Genomic DNA, 4859 nt, shown 5'->3' with positions numbered 1-4859 from the left:
AGGTTATTGAAAGCATTTGTTGCTGTCTTTGATGATAGCTACTGAGAGTTTCCCATATGTGGCAGGGACTCAGGAAGAATATAGAAGGGAGCAAACTTGGTAAGAAGTTAAACTTTTAAATGCCAGGTGGCTTATTGGAGAACCAGACTTTAGAGACTAAAGACCCAGAAATTACTTGAAAATTCTATGAAACAAGCATTAAGATACACATATCACATGCCTGAACCATTGTAAATTTTGGCCCACAGTAATTTAAAAGCAAAATAAAGCACTCAGGAATTACCATGCAGCATATAAAGCTATGCCTTGGGCATTACTGGTATTTGAACTTAAAGCTACCATGCTGTCAATTGCCAAAGTACAAAACAACTTAAATTTTCACACAGACACACACACACACACACACACACACACACACATACACACACACGGAGACATACTCCTATGAAGAAGACACAGAATGCTAGCAATACATATGGTATATCTGTCTAGTTAAAAAAAATCAATAGACTAAAGGCATCAAGAAATATGTTAGGAGTCAAGATCAATATTCTTTTATGCAAACAAAGACACAATAGAATATTTTTTATTTGTAGTAATCAACATGATGCCACAAATAAAAGAATTCACTATTTTTTATTTTCAAAACTTGGATCCTGACTTACAAGAATTTCAGTATACTTTGTGGATTTAGTTGAGGCGGAGCATAGTCCCCAGTCTGAAGAGAGGTTAGCCCTCCACAACTCACAATGCAAGCATCCCAGTCACATCTATTAATTTTCCATATATGTGGAGCCAAATTCTGCCTGAGATTATTATACAATTTTCAAAATGACTTTAAGCCTTTCAACTTACAAAGTTACCATTTACATTGCACTGGCCTGCTGGCTGCGATGGATGAATGAACACTCTTTCCCAAAGGACGATAATTCATCCTCTGATCATAGCTTATACATTTGGGAGAATTGGGATCAGTGTGCCTGGCGCCTCCCCTTCCCTCTGCCCCACAAAGGACTCATACAGTGCAAGAGAAGAGGAGACAAAGTGGCTGTGTGCCATCTAGCTCAGAGGTGTGGCACAAGAGGTGTTGACTGTGAGCAGCAAGCAGCCTAACAATATACGCAACTGTCTACATGATGTGATTTCAGGTGCACCAAAAAAGGCCTCATTGCCCCTCAGTTTAAACACTCCCTTCCCACTGGCAGATGCCTGGAATTCCAAAGTTTTTAGAGCTCTGTTCCTTTGGTTTAAAGCTTTGATCCCTGTTGAAATACTTATACCCCTGGGTGGGCAGCCCCCATTATATCCCATCAACCAGATACACTGAGATAGGGTGAGTTTGAAAGCTTCTTCCCTGACAGCAAGTGCAAGAGTGAGGTTAAGAGCAGAAGACACTGTGTACCTGAGAGGGATGGAGAAGGGACAGCATCACCTGGGGGGCAAAGGAACTGGGCCCAAGACAAATAATGTGTGCGTGTGTGGCCATGTGCAACGGCTGTGTATGCGCTCCTCCCATGGCGGCAGCTGTTGAACACCCTTTCTTAACCCTCTCCCAGAAAACTTGATTTATGCTGCTTTTGGAGCCACGGAACCAGACTCTCCTCCCTGCTACAGCAAGATAATAGCTGCTGGCTACAGCTGGGAATTCTCGAATTCTTTCAAACTGGAGTCCAGGAGCAAAAGGTGAAGAAAAGTTCTTCTGGGCATGCTGTGTAGATAGCCTTCCCCTGAGGTCCAAAGGAGAAAAAGGGATCCAGCTATGCTATCTAAACACTTTCAACTGGGTCTGAGAGCACAGAGCCATGATTGTCAAAGGCAAACGCCATTTCAATCAGCCTGTCCTTTTTGTAGCCCCACACTGATTATCTTTCTGCTTCTCTTACTGGGGAGTTTAGAGGAATCACTGACAAAAACTGAACACGAGGAAGGGAGCTTGTCTTGTGTGAGGTGAGACAGTTGCTTCTGTAAAAGAGAAAAGAGAATTTTTGTCATCTCACGCACATGTTTTCTGTATATTGTTTTTGAGACAAGGTCCTGAATGGACATCTGGGCTCAAGGCATGCCCCTACCTCAGCCTGGGGAGGAATGGCTGGGATTGTCTGCACACTCTACCTTTCTTTGCTAGGAAACTCAACCTTAACAATCACCCATCTGCTGGGCAGTGGTGGCACACGTCTTTATCCCAGCACTTGGGAGGCAGAGGCAGGTCGGTTTCTGAGTTGAAGGCCAGCCTCGTCTACAGAGTGACTTCCAGGACAACCACGGCTTATACAGAGAAACCCTGTCTCGAAAAAACAAAAACAAAAACAAACAAACAAATAAAAACCAATAATCACCCGTCTCTGTAGCATACAGTATAATAAATATAGTGATGTAAGAGATTTTACGCATTTGTATATGAATTTCCTTCTTTCCTGTTTTTCTTCCTTTCCTTGATTTTCAGAACAAGACTTTGTGCAAGCTAGGCTTTAGCACGTGCTTTACTGCAATTCACATCCCCCAGCCTCTGGCTAAAGATTATCCGGGGTAAACTTTTTCAATACTGACTAAGCAGTTGGAGATGGCTGCCTGTGACATTTCTGGGAGTGTTTCTGACAAAGAACCCTATCCTACAAAGTCCATTTCAGTGCCTGAAATTCCACTGTGAGAGTCATCACTTGGGGAACCAGGAAGGTTAGAAGCCTTTGAGAGGCACTTATAAAAATGGAAGAACTTCTTCAGCTAGGCAAGGTTGGTTTATTTTTTTAAAAAAAACTCTTCCTTCTGCTTGGCTAAAAGCTCTGAAGTAGGTGCTTGGAGGGAGAACAGAAAGTTCCAGGTTAAAAAGATATTTCTTCAAACCTCAGAGCCAGTCTGTCTCTGACTCATCTCAAATCTGAGGGACCCGCAGATTACCCTGCTCTGCTTGCTGAATCTTCATATTTGCAATACCATTGAATGTTATCTTCAAACTACCTCATATTTTGCTGAACTGGGTACTGAGCTTTGTCTTGACAAAGCTCACGAGGTGAATGCACTCATTACATGTGTGGTTTGTAACCCACTGAAATAAAGTTTTTGACAATAAGTCCAAGTTCGTGCATGGGTCCACGGCGTTGAATCCAGGAATCCACACTTCATTTTGGAAGCAGTGCTTTAGTTTATACAGAGCATGTTCTATATAAAAAGCACAGATTGAAAAGGAGGCACGGCCACGTTTTTTTTTTTTTTCTTTTTCCCCAGGTACTCTATACCCAGTAGTTGAAAACAACTGTTGCCTTTGTAGTTCCTTGCATGAGCTCTGGAAGATCATGAATTTATGGGAGGTCATGTCTTCCTCTGCGAGGTCGTGAAATTCAATCAATGCTTGCCTTCCAATCTGCCCTTTGGTCACAGGGCTCCACAGGTGGAACGCATCAAACTCACCAGCCAAATTAGGACTCTTAATTGGTGTTTCTTTTAAAGTGGATATGTCATTTGTCAAATGTTCAATGCAGGCACAGGCCTAGCCCCAGGCAGAATTATGAAGCAGAAGAATGCCAGATCCATAGGCAACACTCAAATGTTTGTTGAGAAGGGGGGTGAATAAGCCCTCCGTCCTTGACTCCTTCTCACCCAACCCCCATACGTGCTGGATCGGCATGCACTTTTAATTCTATCTCCTTAAATATATCTCTGGGACAGTTTTCCCCTTCCAAAACTCCTTTGTCACAGGCCTTTGTCATTTCTTGTGGTTATTAGTTTCAGGGCCTCTTAACTGGTCTTCTTGCTTCCAATCTTTTCCCTCCTTCAAACCATTCTCTGAAACACTGTTGTGGCAGTGATCTTTTAATAAGACAAATATGATCATGTCACCCCTATGCTCACAATTTCCTTAAGTGGTTCCCCAGGCTCCTCTGCAGGCTTCCAGACTACACAATCTGGCCCTTGCTTGCTTCTCCCTCCTGCCTTAGCTCTTTTAACTCCTCAGTCTGAAATCATTACTCGCACCTCCTACTCTCCAAATGGACCATGCCAGGGCCTCTCCTCTTTGTTCACCCTGCTTCCTTGCCAGGGCACCCTTCCCCCAGTCTTTTCTCACCTCAGCTCCTACTGGGCTTTCAAGTCCGAGTTTAGGCCATCAGCATTTCTGGGACACTTTCTCTGATCCCTCAGCTCAACCCTCAGAACTCCATCTTGCCACTTAACACATAATGTGTTAACATTTCACTTTGTTGGTTCCTTATTAGATTTGAAACTCTCTGAGGTCAGGTACTACAGAATGAATTTTGTGTCTTAGTTTTCTGTTTGTATCCCACGGAGTCAAGCACATAGTAAGAATTCAAATATTGGTTATTGAATGAACAAATGAAGACTCAAATGAATTGCTCAGTTACCTTCATATTGCTTCCACTTTCCTCATAGCCCCCTTATTCAAGACACAGGCCCCCTCCAGCCATGTTTATCTATTTCTCCAAGCATACTTCTGTCTAGTAAAAAAGAACATAATCAGACAACAAGCTAGTTTACACTGAGATATTAAATTAATTAATTATAGAAATACTGAGCTCCTACTATGTACAAGACACTGGGCTAAAGTTGTGTACGAGTGCACATGAGTGAAGTCACAAAGAGAACCAATTCGATGGAATGATTCCATTTCCCTAGAGCATAGATAATGATTATATGTTTTTTCTTCTCAAAAGGGCATTTGATTCTCAAAGAAATGTATTTCCGATGGTGAGAATTAAGTAGAGGAAACGTGGATTGGCATCCAGGAAATGTTCCAAATCGGGTTCTACTCCAGGTATGAAACAGACTATCCATGGCTTTAATGAATTTAATCTGTAAAATGATTTCCTGAATGAGTTACTCTCACCAGCTACACTTTGCTTTAGGAG

The 4859-nt window shown here is 42.4% G+C and overlaps 1 long non-coding RNA gene across 1 annotated transcript in view; it reads right to left on the bottom strand.

Moving 5' to 3' along the window:
• Positions 1–559: 559 nt before the first annotated feature.
• LOC116082731 overlaps positions 560–4859 on the bottom strand; it is a 42790-nt gene continuing 38490 nt past the window's right edge. The window contains exon 5 of the long non-coding RNA XR_004115409.1: positions 560–1962. This is a non-coding gene — a long non-coding RNA (uncharacterized LOC116082731). The remainder of the gene's footprint in view (positions 1963–4859) is intronic.

Source organism: Mastomys coucha, chromosome X (assembly GCF_008632895.1).
Source record: "Mastomys coucha isolate ucsf_1 chromosome X, UCSF_Mcou_1, whole genome shotgun sequence".
In the NCBI taxonomy this organism is placed as follows: domain Eukaryota; kingdom Metazoa; phylum Chordata; class Mammalia; order Rodentia; family Muridae; genus Mastomys; species Mastomys coucha.
The sequence above is the reverse complement of the archived record's forward strand: the minus strand, read 5'-3'. Positions and strand labels throughout refer to the sequence as shown.